Source organism: Folsomia candida, unplaced genomic scaffold, assembly GCF_002217175.1.
Source record: "Folsomia candida strain VU population unplaced genomic scaffold, ASM221717v1 Fcan01_Sc035, whole genome shotgun sequence".
Taxonomy (NCBI): domain Eukaryota; kingdom Metazoa; phylum Arthropoda; class Collembola; order Entomobryomorpha; family Isotomidae; genus Folsomia; species Folsomia candida.
The window spans coordinates 485,014-504,998 of NW_019091227.1; positions in this window are offsets into that span (position 1 = coordinate 485,014).

Here is a 19,985-nt window from a genome sequence, read left to right on the forward strand (position 1 = left end):
AGTTCAGATGAAATTTTACAATACGTAATTTTAATTTAGGTTATTTGATGAACTTCGATGTTAATGTTGTGGTAGAAAAACGTGTTAACATTTCCTTAAAACGTTTTCAAGACAAATTTTTTGCACTTTAAAATTCGTTGGAAATGCACTTATAAAACTAAGGAAATATAAGACTTTAGCGAAAATAGAAACTTTTTGGGACAAGTGGACAAGGGCAGTTATGTTGATTAAAGAAATTAAAACAAGGTGTGAAAGAAAGTGAAAATTTTCGAGGATAAAGTTGGATTTTTTGTAACTTTAAGTAAAACTTTCATATTTGTGTATGTAACATTTCAAAAATTCTTAAATTATAGATATTTCTGAAATGCATCGACACCTATTATAAATTCAGGTTAAATTTCACCAACATTATCTTCAAGAAAGATCGTATACTGATGGCTTTGCCGTTCTGATTTGACAATTGGATGGTAAAAAAAGTGCTATAAGAAGTGTTCTCATGATATTTTGGAATTAATTTTTCATATTTTCAAATTTTGTGAGAAATATACAAAAGGCGTTAGGACATGGTTTTGACGAATTCATGCCTTAATTGCGGGATGGATTTTAGTCGTAGAGATTTCTAACTTTTTTTATCTGAAAGCCCATGTCTCAAACTATAGGTAAGCATATCTGGCTTCCGATTTTGTGTACTCTGCGAAATGAGGCAAGGTCAAATTTGGAGAGGTGTCCTTTTTTAGTTTTCCAAACCAGTGTTCTTATAAAATGGCGTTGAACAAAATATTTTTTTCTGAGGTCCTGATGCAAAAATAGTTTTTGCGACTATTTTTAAGGGACTTAGCATGCTTTTCACTATATAAAACCACTTTTGCCTCTTGCTTATCTTTTAAGTCCGTTTTACAGTCTAATTTCATACTTGTCCTAATGAAATGCGCTCTTTAACGCAACTCTTCCACTTTTAAGGCCCCCACATTTTACGACTTTGATGCTAAAAATCCCTAACGTGGTTTTTATCCAAGGTACATATAGTATATTGCACTGTAAGTACTTTTGACAAAATTTTGATAAGTGGTTACACCCCACGGACTGAGTTTTCATCAGACCTTATAAACTTTTTGGAAAAGTTCCCGTCGTTTTTGTTGTCGAACTTCAGAAATAATTTAACTAACCAAAACGCAATAATTTTATTATTTTGTCACTTGTACCTTGTAGATAAAATAGTTCTGCAGCAGGGGACACCAAAAGATTATTAAAATTTATTTTCGAAAAAATTTGACCATTCATTTTCCAAATAAGTTCACGAGTTTTTTAGGATTCTGCGACAGCTGATTAGCTCGGGTCCTTCTATAAAACTGTTTACACAAAATCTTGACTGTTTGTTTTAATATTACTTAGGACACTTCCAGCTTTACCCTCAAGCTGCATTTGACCCGGTGGGTCAACTTTCAAGGTCAGCAGGTTAATTTTTCCGCGCACGGTCTGATTTATCATTTTTTGGGCAAACTATCCGCGATGATGGAAGGCCCACGTTGTGTGATTCATTACGGATTCTTTTTATTATTACATGCAATGATTATCTAGGGTTATTATATTAACAATCATTCACCTCTGACCTCTTTGGTTATCATGCTATATAAGCAATTAAGTTTGGAAAGTGTTTTTTTGGCTTCTACCAACTCCGGGAGCACTGTAGGGTGCATTTGTGAAGGTATCACCCTAAAATTTTAAAGATATCTTTTTGAGAGTATTATCTTGCAACCTACCAAAAATCAGTTCAAAATTCAACTCTCCGCCAAAGATATTCACCCGAGAATTCGTCAAAACAATCACCTAAGGCCTTTTGTATTTATAGTACCCAGGGAATTTAAGACTTTGGTGAGAATAGAAAGTTTTTGGGACAATTAGACAAGAGAATTTATGTTGGTTAACAATATGAGCAGGAAAACAAGGTGTAAAAGAAAAGTAAGTTTTTGGGACAAGTGTACGAAAGTGTAATGTTTTAGGGAAAGTTGGATTTTTTTGTCAATTTTAGGCACGATTTTCGTTTGTTTCAATTATATTTTAGAAATATATGAATTTATAAAGTATAAATATTTGACATTTGCTCGTATCGACGCCGATGCCAATTTTACCTAAAAGTTTATAATCAAGTATCAATTCAGATCTCTTCTCTTAATTCTCCGCAGTGGTGGATATGATGAACAGGGTGACATAAAAAATTTAAAAATTGGAAACGATTGTAACCAGTTTTTGTGCAAAATATAACTTAATTATGAAGCAAAATGGAACAACGTTATTCAAAACAAGTTTTACTGTAAACTTTTTATTTTGTTGAGTAGCTAGTAAACTAAATTACGAATTTCGAGCAAGAACATATCAAAAATATGTTTAAGGTTTGCCATACAGTAAAAAAAATTCTTGAGTTAGTTGAACTTTGCGCGATTCTAGAAAATCTTCATTTTGTAGATCGGTTAATTTTCGTTCTGAAATATACCCAAGGACATTTTAACTACTTACAACAATATTTTTGGAAATGTATGGCCTTTTCAAAAGTTCCCAGTTTCAAATAAAGAATTTCACTGAGAGTTTAGCAAATCTTACAAAATATTTCATTAAAGTTAAGCAAATACATTTTATCTCGCAATTTTACTTTCTTGAAGCGAATTCAAATTTTACAGAGATCGCAGTAACTGATCAATTATGACTTCCACGATCCACCTAAAATTTTATGTTTCAGACTGAAAAAATGAAATTTTTCGTAATTCCCCATGGAAATATCATCTAAACGTAATTAGTCAGACTTACTCGCCAGAAAACCCGGATACGGCGTACAAACCTGCAATTTTTATTAAAATCTTTCACTAATAATTAATATATATGTAGGTTGAAAACAATTTTATAACAAAATATTTCCGAGCTTTTTTTAAATTCCCTGCATATTTATAAATAAATAAGTTATATCCTAAACCAACCAAATTACAAGTACTATTTTATATTTCTAAATTTTTAAATATATTTTTAAATTTTATATTTCTGAAGAAACAAAATTAATACAGAATTCAGGAAAACTTGATTCCACTGATCTCAAAAAGTATCTACCCTGAATAAAAGGGTTGACAATATGTGATTTTTTAAACCCGTCTAATATCAGATAAAGAATTTCATTTATGGTAAGATTTTGTCATATCTTTACTAAACTATTTCATTACAATTAATTTAATACATTTTATCTCGTCCTTTTACTTTCTTGAGACGAATCCAGATTTTATCGAGATCGCAGCAACTGAACAATTATGATTTCCGATTCAAAGTTTAAGTTTCTGAAGTAACGCAATTTTTTTGTAAATCAGTCAACACTAAAAGTATGATACCTAAACGATATGATATCTGAGTTAATTTACCAAAAAATCTAATACGTCGTAAAAATCTGCAGTTTTTACTAAAATCTTTCACTAATAATTAAAACATATCTAGATTGAAAAAATAATTTAGCAACAAAACGTCTCTCAATTTTCGAGCTTTTCTGATTTTCCCTGCATATTTATAAATAAAAAAACGTATCAATAACTGGTCAAATTACGAGTTCTATCTCAAATTTTATATTTTCGAAGGAACAAAGTTAAACAGAATTCAGTAAAACTAAATTTCACTGGTCTCAAATTAGTATGTAAGATATCTTTGAATAGTAAACTGTAACTCAACTTGCCATAAAATTATATACGGCATATCAAATTTACTGGAATTTTTCACAATAAGTCGGTAATAAACTTGACACCGGCGTGTGTTTATATATATTTTTAATTCTTCCTTTGTATACCAAATGACATTTGAATCGTTTGCAGCAATCAGCAATGTATCTGACTTTGGAAATAGATATTTCTAATTTCAGAAAAAAAACAATTTCACTGACAACAGAGGTCTCCCAACGTGTGCTCACAGGTTTTGACTGAACTAATGTGAATCGATCACAAATTTAATTAGTATGAAATTTGCGAATGGCACTATCTGCCTATGCTCAAGTTTAGCAGAGATATCTAAAGCCATACCTGTTCAAAGATTTAGTTTTCATTCAAAAGTCAGTCATCCCAATTTCTGACTGAAGATTTTCATTCACATTCTGTCATTTTCTTTCAAATTCATTTCATTTCACTTCATCTGACTTCATTTCTTGTTTAGCTCCGTGTATTAAGCATAGGGTGAATAATGAAACTAGTGAATAATTTTCATTCACGTCACTCATCTGAAATGACTGAATCCTTCATTCATTCTCACTCAAATAGCAGAAAATTTGTTTTCATTCTCTATCATTCAGCATCATAATCAATCAAATGAATAAAAGTGAACATGTATGTCTAAAACTAGGTGTGAGAGAAAAGTGAAAATGTTCGAGGGAAAGTTGAATTTTGTTTAATTTCAGGTAAAATTTACATTTTGCTGTGTAATATTTCAAAAAAATTAAAGTATAAATATTTCTGAAATGTATCGACGCCGATTGGAGATTTAGGTCAACTGTCAACAAAGATAATTTCAAGTGAGGTGGCTTGGTCGCGTATTTAATATTTGTGTGGTAAAAAATGTTTTATAAGAAATATTCTAAAAATATTTTCAAGACAAATTTTTTAAATTTCAAAATCTGTGGGAACCATATTTATATGTAAAAACCTAATCCTACGGAAATTTGGTAAAGAATGAGTTATAAAAATGTTCTCAAATTATTTTCGAAAAACGTTTTTCACATTTTGAAATTTGTGGGGAATGTATTTCAAAAACTAAGGAATTTTTAGACTTATGCGAGAAAGTTTTTGGGACAAGTATGCAAGATAATTTATGTTGATTTTTGAAGATATGAAGGGAAATTCAAGGTGTGAGACCAAAGGGGAAAGTTAGATTTTTTAAGGTATCGATTTTTTTGTTTAATATTGCAGAAATTTATAAATTCATAAATTATAAATTTACTCGTATCGACGCCGATTTCAAAGTCAGATAAAATTTTGCAATGCATAATTTAAATTCAGGTTATCTAATTGTTTTGATCGGAAGAAGTGCACGCTGCGGCGACCTTATGGGCCAGATTTTAGAAATTCCCCGAATCTTTTTCTGCAAATATTTTTACATATTCCCTCATCTTGGGGGGCCGGGAAAGAGGACGCTCTTCCAGCCATCATCATTCGTGTCCACCCAAGGGACGCCTGGGGGTCATTCGTCGTTGGGAATCAGTGACCACGTCGGGACGCCGTCGCGGCCGCTGTGACCCACTTCAACAGGTTGTGGCGAATCCTGTCTTCGTTGGAGGAGGCGTACTACGACATACTTTTCATCACTCTCCATGGCGTGGACTTTGTTCTTCTTCCCTTCCTGGCAGGCAAGGATTGCAGGAGCAACAGCACCCACGATTCCATATCACATTCGTCTCCTCCCCTTCTTATCTACCTACCACCGACCGGATGTCGTAATTTCATCTACACACTTCTTCCTTACAAAATATCAACATACGTCACATCCCAATACTCACTGGGCTGGTTTCCTCTCCTCACAACAACATTCCTTGACCAATATCACGTCGCTCAAATTCTTCAACCATGGACTGGAATCTCGGCTGACTCAACAATTACACACTTTTATGACATACTTACTCTGTCACGATGGTTGTTAAATAGCTGACTCAACTCTTTCTTTCGTGTGCGTTATTATGACCTTGTTTTAAATACTGATCTCTTATCAAATCGAACTCCCAGATTTAATGAATGTCAATTTAATTACTCATCTTATTGTAATTATTGTGACTCATTTAATGATTTTATCAAATTTGCTCCTTTATGGGCCCGAAGTGGCCGAAAAAAAGGAATAATAAATCATATCATATCATATATATCATATTCCCTCATCTTGAGGGTTGGAACGGCCGTCACTGAAATTTTGCTAAGCCACACCCCCTGGGGGGCGAAGTGGGCCCCCGGTTGACCTTCGACATTAAAATGGGGCTGAGATTGTAGGTCAATGTATGTGTAGTTTACATTCCAAATTTGGAAGCGTTTGGTCTACCACAACGCCGGGCGCAGTATGGCGACACTTGCAAAACCCCCCATTTCAGCCCTTTTCAACCGTTTATAACTTTGCTTGGGGGATCGATGGAGCTTAGCTGTCTGCCGGATCACATGACACACATTCTCGAGGATCATCTCCTACTAAAACCGTAGACCCGCTTTCGCTCATTTCGAAATTATAAGCTTTTACATTTCGACATAATTCAACAATTTCGACATTACGACATTGTCGCATAAGTATGTCGACAAGACTAACACTATGCAAGATCATAATCTTATGCATATGGAGACGGTCGCAGATAGTTTTGCTCCTGTCGACATACTTATGCGACAATGTCGTAATGTCGAAATTGTTGAATTATGTCGAAATGTAAAAGCTTATAATTTCGAAATGAGCGAAAGCGGGTCTACGGTTTTAGTAGGAGATGATCCTCGAGAATGTGTGTCATGTGATCCGGCAGACAGCTAAGCTCCATCGATCCCCCAAGCAAAGTTATAAACGGTTGAAAAGGGCTGAAATGGGGGGTTTTGCAAGTGTCGCCATACTGCGCCCGGCGTTGTGGTAGACCAAACGCTTCCAAATTTGGAATGTAAACTACACATACATTGACCTACAATCTCAGCCCCATTTTAATGTCGAAGGTCAACCGGGGGCCCACTTCGCCCCCCAGGGGGTGTGGCTTAGCAAAATTTCAGTGACGGCCGTTCCAACCCTCAAGATGAGGAAATATGTAAAAATATTTGCAGAAAAAGATTCGGGGAATTTCTAAAATCTGGCCCATAAGGTCGCCGCAGCGTGAAGTGGTATTAGAATGTTCTCAAGATATTTTCAAGACTATTTTTTTACATTTCCAAGTTTTTGAGAAACATATTTTTAAAACTTAGGAAATTTTTGGCTTTAACGAAAATATTAAGTTTTGTGGACAAGCGAATTTATGTTGGCTAAAGATATGAAAGTGGAAATTTTCGATGGGAAAGTGGGCATTTTTTGAAAATTTTAGGTTAAATTTTCAGATTTTGTGTAATATTTAACAAAGTTAAGTTATATATGGTTCTAAAATGTAATGTTGACGCCGATTTTAAATTCAGATTAAATTTCACCATGAATTATTTCAAGTCAGGTCACCACGGATGGTTGCGGGTTTTGGATTTGAGGTATGTTTGGTATAAAAAAGTTTGTAAAAACATTGTCTAAAAATATTTTCAAGACCAATTTTTCACAATTTCAAATTTATTAGAAATGTATTTATAAACTAAGGAAATTTGAGACTTTAGCGAAAATAGAAAGTTTTTGGGACAAGAGAATTATTTTGTTTTAAGGAATGAAGGGGAGAACAAGGTGTAAAAAGAAAAGTGTAATTTTTTTAGGGAAATTTTGGTTTTCTATAAATTTTAGGTACCGTTTTCAATTTTTTCTACAATATTTCAGAAATATATACATTTTTAAAAGTGTGAAACAATAAGTTTCAATTCAGATCCCTTCTTTAATAATTGTTATTTGTGGGTAAGATGTTGGTGTGTTGAGAAAGGTGTTTTAAAAAAATTTCAACATTTATATCTCACATTTTTCATTTTTTTCAAAAATTATCTTTTACCGAAATTTCCAACGATTTAAATAGAATTATAATCATCAGGTAAAATTCCAACTTTTCAGATTTATTAATAAAAGGCTTGGAAAATCACAATGATATTTTAACCAGAGTGAAATTAGTGATTTTTTCTCTGAAATATGTTATTTATGGAATTTGTGTAATTATTGGGGAAAATGGAACAACTTTCTTCAATACAAGTTTTACACTCAATTTTACAGTAACCTTTTACATTCCATTGAATAGTTAGGAAGCCAAATTACGAATTTAGAGCGAATTATATATCCCAAACGTACTCAAAGTGTATAGCTCATAAGCGTTCATCTTAAAAAAGTTTTGGCTAAATTTAGTTAACTCTTTAAAATTTGCGCGGTACTAGAAAATCTTCATTTTGTAGATTGGTTAATATATATCGTTCAAATATACCCAAATATAGCTATTTTAATTACTTACAAAAATATTTTTTGCAAATATATGATTTTGCAACATGGCAAGTTTTAAATAAATAATTTAACTGAGATGTTTACAAACCTTATAAAATATTTTATTAAAATCAAGTAAATATATTTTATCCCGTGATTTCACTTTCTTGAAGCGAATCCAGATTTTACAGCTATTTAAATAACGATTTCCCATTGAAATTTTAAGTTTCTGAGCGAATGCAATTCTTCGCAATTCAGTTGATACCAGTGTTACCTAAACTCAGTTAAATTTAGTTAGAAGAAGCCGAATATGGCGAGTCTATCACTAATAATTAATAATAATTTAATAACAAAATGCATTCCAAATTTCTAGTTTTTTTGCATATTTAAAAATAAATATTAATAAATATCTGTAACCGGTCAAATTCCGAGTTCTACTGCAAATTTTATATTTCTGAAGGAACGAAATTTAACCAGAATTCAGTAAACCTTGACTTCATTGGTCTACAAGAACATAGAACAACTGTCGATCTACATATTACAAAACCATTGCTATACTTTATATCAAATCAAATGTGACGTGAAACCTTTACTGAAATTATTTATTTAAAATAAGTTGGTAATAAACTTGCTACCGCCGGGTGCAATAGGCATAAATTATGTTTTATGACGTTTTACAATATGCGTATAATAATATTTTTGATGAAGTTAAAAATTTGGCTAATACTTAATTTTCCCGTTGCGTTTACAATCACAAAGTACAATCATGTACTCTTGCCCAACCCTAATAAGTAGCTCCGACTAATATATAGCAAAATCTAAAGCAATGCATAATCAAATTCGTTAATTTTTGCCGTAGTTTAAATTTGTTTATTCCTTCAAGCAGGGTCTGCTGCTTTTAAAAAAATATAAATTTTGGTGGAATGATTTTTCTTTAGAATTAAAAAAATTAGATATTTCAAAGATTTCGATATCCTTATCGGGCAGCAGTAGTCGGGAATTTGATGACATGCACTCCACAATCTAGTGTTTTATTGATAATAAATAGTTATAAAGTTAAAAATAACATTGTAAATATTTTAGAAAAACCAATTTTACTTTTCGAATTTTTCGACGCCGATTAGAAATTTAAAATAAATTTTACCATGAGTAATTTCAAGTAAGGTTTAGTTTGTGTGGTAAAATATGTGTTAAAAATATATTCCAAAAATATTTTCTGCTTTATTTTTTCGCATTTTCAAGTTTTTTTTAACCTGAGCAGTTTTTAATCCTAGGAATAATCTTGAATTTTGCAGGCAAAGATTTGATATTGTTCAGTGTGTACAAAAAGGAAGCCTTATTGCTGTCTTCATGCCCTTTTGCCTTTTACATTGACATTTTGCCTTTTTGCCATTTTGCCTTTTTGCCATTTTGCCTTTTTGCCATTTTGCCTTTTTGATATCCTTTTGCCTGTTCCATGTATTTTTGCTCGATTTTTGATGTTTGAAGTATAAAATAAGGTATGAGGGAAAAAAGTGGAAATTTTTGAGAAAAGGTTAGATCAATTGTAAAATTTTCAATTTTTTGTGCAATATTTAAAAATTATAAATTTTTCTGAAATGTGTCGACGCCAATTGTAAATTCAGATTTAATTTCACTACAAAAATAAATTCAAATTAGGTTATACAAAGGTATGGATTTGAGGTTCGGACTTGATGTTTGTATGGCAAAAAAGACGTGTTGTAAGAATGTTCTCAAATAATTAAAAAAAAATGTTTTTCATATTTTAAAATTTGTAGCGAATGTGTTTCTAAAAGTAAGGAAATTTTATACTTTGGCGAGAATAGAAAGTTTTCAGGCCAAGAGAATTTATGTTGGTTAAATATGCGAAGAGTGAAAAGGTGGGAGAGAAAAGCAGAATTTTTTAGGGAAAGTTGGATTTTTTGCCAATTGTAGGTAAAATTTCCATATTTTTGTGTGTAATATTTCAGAAAGTTATACTTAAGAAATTTAGAAATTCATAAATTATAAATATTTGTGAAATTTACACGTATCCACGCCGATTTCAAATTCAGATGAAATTTTATAATTGAGGTTATCGGATACGATTTGTGTGTGTTTGCATGTAAGAAAAACATGTTAGAAATGCTGTCTAGATATTTTCAAGACCATTTTTTACATTTCCAAATTTTTGGGAAACACATTGTTAAGACTAAAGAAATTTAAGACTTCATAAATCTTGGGTAAAATTTTCAGTTTTTGTGTAGAATGCTACAAAGATTTATAAATTTTAGATAGTTCAGGAATGTATCGACGCCAATTCCAAATTCAGATTAAATTTCCCAACAAGTGACTTCAAGTTAGGTTAAGTGGGAAAACACTAGTAGGTTAAGATTTGAGGTTTAAAGAAAAATCTTATAAAAAAATTCCTAAACAAAAATTCAATCCTAATTTTTTATATTTTCAAGTTGTCTTGAAAATTGCAGAGATTTTGAACGATTTAAGTAGAATTAAGGTAAATATATAAATTTTCAAATTTATTAATTAAAGATTTGGTAGATAACAATATGATTTTAACCAGATTACGTGATTTCTGTGAAAAATATGACATTTTATTTATTTTATATATTTTATTTATTTGCATGTGGAATTTCGGTAATTATTCTGCAAAATGCAACTTTCGTCAAAACAAGTTTTACAGTAAACTTTTATTTGTATTGAATAATTAGGAAGCCAAATGTTGAATTTCGTCTAAATTTTGTATGAAAGATATTTTTTAGGTGCATTTCTTGTGAAAATAATTCCTAAAGTTAGTTGAACTTGCAAAATTTGCGTATAGTTGTTGAAAATCTTTATTTTGTAGATCGATTAATTTTCACTCTTAAATATATATACCCAATCACGTCTTAACAACTTACAACAATATTTTTTCAATTAACTTTGGTTGAATTTACCAACAAATAAAATAAATTCCAATAAAAATTCTATAATTCATTAGAGTAATGCCCTGGCTACACTACTGTCGTAAATTTTTTCAGAGTTAACTCTAGAGTTTAACGCTGAAAAAAACTCCAGCTACATTGCATTTTGTACCGTTGTAATTTTCAGGGTATCAAATCTCAGAGTTATTTCTCAGAGGTGGGACTTTTAAAAATTTACCATCTAAAAAATAATAATTGTGTTTAAAATAAAAGTTCGCGATCCCCAAATCCGTATTAATGCGAGGTTCTCTTCTTGCGAAAAATGATTTGCCTTTTTACCAACGACTTCCATAATTATTTGCGACTCCATTGATTTAAATGTTCTCATAAATTAAATGAAGACGAAGAATTAATGTTTAGAAAAATAAGTAGACTCTCGTCAGTAAATAAGAAATCCCGCTTAAAATTTCAATGTTTAACACTGAAGTAGCACATTGGTGTAGCTGGAGTTCGTTGTAAAACTCTGAACTCTAGAGTTTTACTAGTGAAATTTTACTAGTAAAACTCTAGAGTAAACTCTGAATTGGTTGCAAGTTACACATGTAGCTGGCCTTATGCATTTTCCCATATTACCAGTAAACTCTAGAATATTACGACAGTAGTGTAGCCAGGGCATAATCTTTCATACGATTTTTTTAAATTTGAATATTTCAAATATTTCGATATACTTATCAGGCTTCAGAAGGTTTGCGACTGGTGATAAACAACTTACTGCACAACCGTTACACGATCTAGTGATTAATTAACAATAATTAGTTTCAAAATTGGCCTAAAAATTTACAAAATTTTAAAAACTTTCAAAACTAGTGAAAATATTAAGATTATAAAAATTTGCAAAATTTTAAAAACTTTCAAAACTAGTGAAAATATTAAGATTATCTTTACAGATGGATTTTGTTCGTTCAAAATTTTCTCCATGTGTGTAGTCTTTCAAGTGGGAAAATTACTATATAGAAAATCATAGTACAAAGTGATTTTGTATGATTTTTGTGAAATATGTGATTTGTAAGAATTCTGTGATTATGGGTAAAATGGGTCATCTTTTTTGGTAAATTTTATATTTAATTGAAGCCAAACTGAGAATTTCGATCAAGTTATAGATATATTGCAAATATATGAAATTTGATTATGGACTTGGGTAGTGGTGGGGGCGAAATTATAAATGCCGTGAAATGTGTGATTTATGAGATTTCTGTAATTATTGGGCAAAATGGAAAAAACTTTTTCAATCCAACTTTTACATTTAATTGAATAGTTAGAAAGCCAAATTGCGAATTTCGAGCAAATTAGATAAGGCGAAAATATACTATATGGGAGTATAATGGTGAAATAAATTTGAAAATCGGAGTAAAATTGGATATGAATAAGTATTTGTTTTCCAATTATGTATAAATGAATAATGAATGAATAATTTTATCCAGTTTCAAATGAAATGCATTTTTAATCATAAATATGTTCTGAAAAGGTATTTAGTTATTTCGTAAATACTCTTCATCCATGCAGGATTGAAGTTTTACAGAAATTGAGAGTTCTGAGAAACTAACAATGGAACCTTTTTTCAAGCTACACCGGGATCGATTAGCGAGTTATGTCAAAAAATCAAGCCAAAAATTAGGAGTCACGTGACACTTCTCTGTCCGTTGAATGGCCCCTTTGAAGAAAAATATTGGCGGTTAAGCTCAAGTTTTGAGCAAATTTTCTGTTGCATTTTCCTCCACGGGGCGAAAACCAAGGCGCTCGATATATAACCACCAAATTTCCATAGAAACTAGTCAAAAAAATGGTGCGTATCCAAGAATTGGATAACCTTGACGATGACGATAACAACGTGGCAACACGGGAACCATAGCAACGGATAATGCGGACCCGGATTTTAACGTAAAATTTATTTTCACTATTTAAAAAAAATAATCCCCATGGAAACATAAAAAGTACTATTAAAATTCAGGCCTCCGTTGACGCGGCCCGAGCGGCCATGCAGCCGACGCCATTTGAGAAATTTATGGCGATTTGTAAATCTCTAATTCTTCGTGCCATGGTGATTTATTTCGTCATGAGCTTTATTCGTGGAGGGGGGAATAAAACCGCTCCTGCCACTCCCACCGCTGGGAGAATAAAACCTGTCGCCATGGAAAATTCGTTTCCAAACGGGACCGTCTTTGTAAGTTTTTTTAAAAATTAAAAATTATTAAAATACAATTAACTAATTGAATTATTTAAAATCCAGGAAATATAAGGCGAAAATATACTATCTGGGAGTATAATGGTGAAATAAATTTGAAAATCGGAGTAAAATTGGATTTTTGGTGTGGTTTTGAATGAGTGAAAGCTGGAGTGAAAGCGATTTTTGGGAACCTTTAAGTGGGTGTGGCGGGCGCAAATGTGGCCATGGAGTCAAACCACTTCAGGGTTCTTGTACATTCATGGGACACTACAAAATATTCAAAGGGCATCGAGATCCGTGAGTTGATAGTACACAACCTCCCCTCCTTAGTAATCAACTTTCTTGTAATCTACAAGATGTAAGGGACGAATCTGGTGATGGACTAATAATAAATAGTTTTAAAATTGTCAAAATTGGGGTAAAAATTTACAAATTTTTAAAAACGGTGAAGTACAAACGAAATTATATTTAGGTTATCTCTACAGTTTGATTATGTTCGATCAAAATGTTTCTTCATAAGGGGAAATTCAGGTATGGAAAATCACATCTCAAAGTGATTTTATATGGTTTTTGCGAAGTATTTGATTAGTGGGATTTCTGTGATTATGTGTATATTTACTCGGCTGTTAGATTTCGCCTCGGTCGAAAATCTTTACCAATGCAGTAAAGCCGCATTTAGTTACTACACGCGGTGATAATTTCGCTACCAACTTATTTTGAGCGTATATACTTTCTCCTCAAGTAGAAGTAAAACAGAATGAAGCCTGGTTTAAATTTGGAAGCCATTCATCCCGTGAAATTTGAGTATCTAACATAAAAAACAGGAAAACTTTCTCCAAGGTGGATTATGCACGAAAGGAGAAAAAATAAGGTGGGAAATGTGTTTATAAAACTAAGGAAATTTAAGCCTTTGGTGAGAATAGAAAAATTTTTGGGACAAGTGGACGTGGAGTGGGACGAGTGGTATGTTGGTTAAACATATGAAGAGGAAACAAGGTGTGTGAGAAAAATGAAAATTTTCCAGGGAAAGTTGGGGATTTTTTTTAATTTTAGGTAAAATTTTACATTTTTGTATTGCAGTTCAGAAACTGGATCAAATGGTTTCATTTTTTGTGTTTAAAATTTCAAAAAAAATAAAAGTTTTAAGTATATCGATGCCGATTGTAAATTCAGTTTAAATATCACCAGGAGTAATTCCATGTCAGGTCACCTATGGATGGTTTCTGGGGTAAAAAAAACGTACTTTCAAAAATTTTCTCAAAAAATTTTCAAAACTATTTTCAAGATATTTTTTCATATTTTCAAATTCGTGGGATATACATTTATAATCCTAAGGAAATTATATATTTTACTGAGAATAGAAAGTTTGTCAGAGAAGTTGACGAGAGAATTTATATTGGTTTAAAGATATAAAGAGAAAAACAAGGTGTGGAGAAGAGTGGAAATTTTCTAGGAGAAAATTGAATATTCTTTTGTTAAATTTAGGTAAAATTTTCATTTTTTATGTAATATTTCACAAATTTATAAATTTCTGAATTATAAGTATTTATGAAATTTACTCGTATCCACGCTGATTATAAATTCAGATGAAATTCGAAATTTTAGGGTTTAGTGGGAATAGAAAATTTTTGGCACAAGTGGACAAGAAAATTTTGTTGGTTAGAAATGTAAAGGGTAAAACAAGGTGTGAGAGAAAAGTGGAATTTTAATAGGGGAGCGTCGAGTTTTTCTAATTTTATTCAAGATTTTTTTGTACAATATTTCAAAAAAAGAATGAATTTTAAATATTTCTGAAATGTACCTACGCCGATTGGAAATTCAGATGAAATTTCGCCATTAGTAAAATTTGAATAAGGTTACATGAGGACAATCTTTACAGATTTGGTATGTTTGTGGTAAAAAAGAGATGTGGCAAATTTCATAAAAATGTTTTTATTACCAATTTTGCACATTTTTAAATTTTTCATAAGTCTTGAAAAATATGTTTTATTCAGATTTGAAATGATTTAAGTAGAATTAGAAATTTATTAATTACAGATTTATTAAGTAGCTTCAGCTACTTTATGCGAAGACTTTGTCCGTCTGTCTGTCTGTCTGTCCGTCAGCAGGATAACGAGAGAACGGATCGAGATAATCAAGATCGGTTTTCGCCATCATGCAGAGGACCCCAGGGGGAGGATCCTATCAACTTTTGGGGTCAACCGGACCACACCCCTAGGCGACAGGGGGTGTGGTTGGGGCAAAATGAGATTTTTAGTGCAATTGAATCTGTGGATGAAATAGAGTGAAATTTTGAGTTCCCCCGTTGTGCCACACCCACTGGGCGACAGGTGGTGTGGTTGGGGCAAACTGAGATTTTTTCAAAAATTGAATCTATAGATGCAATACAGCGAAATTAAGTATTCCCGCGATGTAGTGGGAGTGGTTGGGGTGAAGTAGTCTGAAGCTACTTCCTTATGTGCGTTTACGACGGTTTATTAATTAACGGTCTAAAAAATCACAATGCAATTTTAACCAAAGTGAAATGAGTTTATGTAAAATATGTGAGTGGTTTGTGAGATTTTTGAACACAAATTTATGAAAACACATATTTATGATTACATACATATTTGTATAAAAAATAGGTTACACATACCCATCTAATTTATTAACAAATATATTCAGTGCTTCCAAGTTAGATCGGATAAGGCACGAACAGGCAAACAATGCTTTTGGTTTCATTGTCTCGGTTGATTCATCCAATAGTTTAATGAGGCAAAATGTACAACTGTCGTCAATACAAATTTTACAGTAAACTTTTCTATATAATTGAATAGTTGGGAAGCCAAATCATGATTTTCGAGTAAATGATATTATGCAATATACTGAAGGCAATCTTCAAAACGTTGTAGATAAAGTCCGTTGAACTTGTAAAATTTGTGCGGTTCTAGAAAATCTTGTCAATTAAGTTAATTTATATTTTTCAAAAATAACCCATGCCATTTTAAATACTTGCAACAAAGTTTTTGTAAATATATGATGTTACAAATTTGTCAAGCTTTAAATAAATAATTTCAGTGAGGGTTTAACAAAACTTATAAAGTATTTCATTAAAATCAAGTAAATAAATTTTATCTCGTCGTTTTACTTTACTCTCTTGCGGCGAATCCAGATTTTATCGAGATCGCAGTAAATGATAAATTATGATTTCCAATTGAAATTTTGAGTTTATGAAGTTTCCGTAATTCTTTTTAATTCGGTCAAGACCATGTGGATGACACCTAAATGCAATTAATTCCAGTTAACTCAACAATTTCATCATGAAATTTTCATGTACATAGGAAAATACTAAAAAACTGTAAAAGAATTAATGGGTAATTTTGAAAAGACATGCGGAAAAAGTTGCCGAAATATAACAAATTTAAGGAATTGACAAATTAGTACAAAAAAATCAGTTTTATTTTTCTAATAAATTCAAGACTCAAAATGGGTGACAATGGGTGACAATCAAAATGGGTGACAATTTTGAGGAATGACGACAGCATTTTGATTGATGATGTAACCAACGAGCGTAAAAATTTATAAATATTTTTGTAGAATAAAAATTTATCATTTTTAAATCGAAAAATACAGTAACTGACTTTTTTATTGAAGAACTTTTGAAATTGGTGGACGCCGGTTTTAAATACGGAATAAATTTTACCAATTCTCTAATAAATTTAGATTACTGCCCGACGAACCAAAATCTGCAGATAATGTAGTAAATTTGTACCAATGGATTAATGCATATTCACCGTTAAAATGTGAAGCTGATTCGTACTAATTTTGTACAAGTCGCATATACAAAATTCATACCAAAATATTGTCAATACAACTTTATTTGTACAAAATATGTACAAAATTTACACAAACAAGAATGTACGAATTTGATGCGAATTCGGTGATAATTAATATGTATTAATTTGATGCGAATTTAGTACTAATCTAGTGCGAGTTTAGTGCTAATTGTTTGCTAATGATACGTATGAAATTAATACACATTCATTTACACATATTGTTTTACTTAAATTTCAATTGTTTATTTATTACAAATTCATTTACTTTATTTTTACAATAATTAATTCTCTTTTGCTTACCTTCGCAGTACAAATAAGTGCTAGGGACTTCTAAAGTATTCACCTCAGTCTCTGATAATTTTGGGCCTGGGTTTGTCTTTGTCACTAGAGTCGATATATTTATTTTTTGTGAACTTTTTTCAATTGCTTGATGGCCTTTTCTTTTGAATCTAGTAAATACCTTCGTATAAGTAAACTGCATAATATGCAGTTTACATACATATTATGTATGTACATAAAATTAGCTAAGAAAAAACAACACCGTATCGTCCGACATATAATATAACGATTACATATAATATAACGATATGTATTATACGACATATAATACATTTTATCCCGTCCTTTTACTTTCTTTAGTCGTATCCAGATTTTATCGAGATCGCAGCAACTGAATAATTATGATTTCCAATTAAAATTTCTGAATGAAGATTTTTTAATAAAACAAAGCAAAAGAGAATCGCATCTAAACATAATTAACTCCAGCTAATTTACCAAAAAAATCTGATACGGCATAAAAACCTTCAATTTGTATTTAAATCTTTCACCAATAATTAAAACATATTATCTAGGTTGAAAAAATAAGTTAGTAACAAAATGTCTCTCAATTTCCGACCTTTTTTGATTTTCCCAGCATATTGATAAATAAAAAGACTGATAACTGGCCAAATTACGAGTTCAATCTCAAATTTTATATTTCCGACGGAACAAAACTAAAACAAAATCTAAAATTCATTGGTCTTTGATGATTACATAAGATCTTTGAAGAATAAACCGTAGCTAAACTTGCCATAAAATTAAATACGACGTATTGACTGGAATTTTACACAATAAGTCGGTAATAAACTGGTCACCAGCGCGCTGGTGACCAGTTTAAAGTTTAGACACAAACACACGCTGCAGCGTGTGTTTGTGTATAATTTTCGCTCTTCCTAATACTCCTGGGGCCACTCTCAGAGCCCCGCTTAAGCCAAAAAAATCGACTTAAACATAATCCGATTTTTTTCCGTGCCAGAAAAAAGTTTAAACTTTTTCCATTGTTAAAATCCGCTTAAAATCTAATCTGATCCGAAATTGAGCCGGGGCACTGGACACGGATTGAAATCGTGTCCAGAGAAAAACTTACGACCAAAACTAAGCCAAAAATGCTGCGACTGCTATTTAGTAGTCGTAAGTCCAAATCTCTCTCTTTCTCTCACCTGTTAGCTCACAAGTAAATACTTCAATTTTACTTGGAACTATTTTTTAACATTTTATTTGAGTATGCTATAGCATACTCAACTAAAATTACAAGCTAATTCCTCCGAGTGACGAACAAGTGATTCGTCCTTGAGTCTCCACCGGGCCTTGACTTGCAAATTATTGCAGTATATAAAAGAAGGCAAACATTTGAGAGACTAAGTGAACGTGATATAAGGGAACATTATAGTGTGCTAGGGTGGTGCGCCAGCTTGGAGCGCAAGAGAGCTTATCAAACTTTATCATTATCTTGAAGGGAAAATAATTACGACGGTCCCTTGTTTCTACAGTCCTACGTTTCTTACTGGTGCATTTTGGAAATACCACAACTATACGCTACAAGGGCAATTTAATAAGCAGTGAAAAAATGAGGCGCACGTTTGTAAGAAAAATTAGTAATTGGAAGTATCGATTTTATCATTTTATTTAAGATGTTATCAGTTTTCGAATTCTCATTATTATTATTATTGAAACTTGTTTACTAGGACTGATCGCTACAGCTGTTATCGCCACTTCATAAGCACGCGAATCAATTTTAGCTCCTAAATTGCATTCCCGGTGGTATTGATCTACGTGATCCTTCTTTCAAATTTCCGACAGGTTAGAAATTGTGGTCCTGACATAAGATTTGGCCGTGACTCACTCTCCTTTCATTCATTTTTTTACAGATAGACCTCTATTGACCTATCGAGGTGACGAAAGTGTTGATTTATGTTTTCAAGTATGGGCTCTACATACATCAATCATTGGTCACAGGTCACGAACGGGCCACTTCCTATCTATGAATAACGACTAGATTTATCTAAGTCAGTCCCATGTTTGAGTACATGTTGTTTTGAATGCAAATAAAGAAAGCTTGAGAACTCATTTGTATGATGCAATCGTTAATGAAGAACAATTTATTATATACTAATATATTCCCTCGCGATAATTGCACCGACATGAAGACGATAATAATATAATTAAATAATTCACCACGTTCTCAGTCCACCCATGATAAGGCTGCTTCTTCAGCTACTGTAACAATTAATTTCTTATAAAGAACTATTTTCTGCATGCTTTTCACTGGCCCCAATTGCGTACTGCATCTAAACAAATGTGTCACCACCATTAATTATGAGTGAAGACCATTAATTTTTTTTAATCGACTTACTTGTCTAGCAGATTGACGTGACTGAATGTGAGATGAATGACGTGAATGTGAGATTGATCACGGTGGTCAGGTTGCAACCTGTGGGGGAGAAACATGTATATATAATTGTTATTGTTAAAGACAGAAGGTAAATTATAATTACTTACGTTGACAGAATAAGGTTTGATAGTGGAGATCATTTTTGTTATTGATAATGAATTTGGAATGGGCAGGTCGTTTTAACAAGGAGAAAATGATTTTGGAGCTATGGTCGGGCAGGATTTAGTCTCATGAAAAGTTGAGACTGGTTTAAACCAAAAGTTGAGTTGAGCCAATCCAAAAAT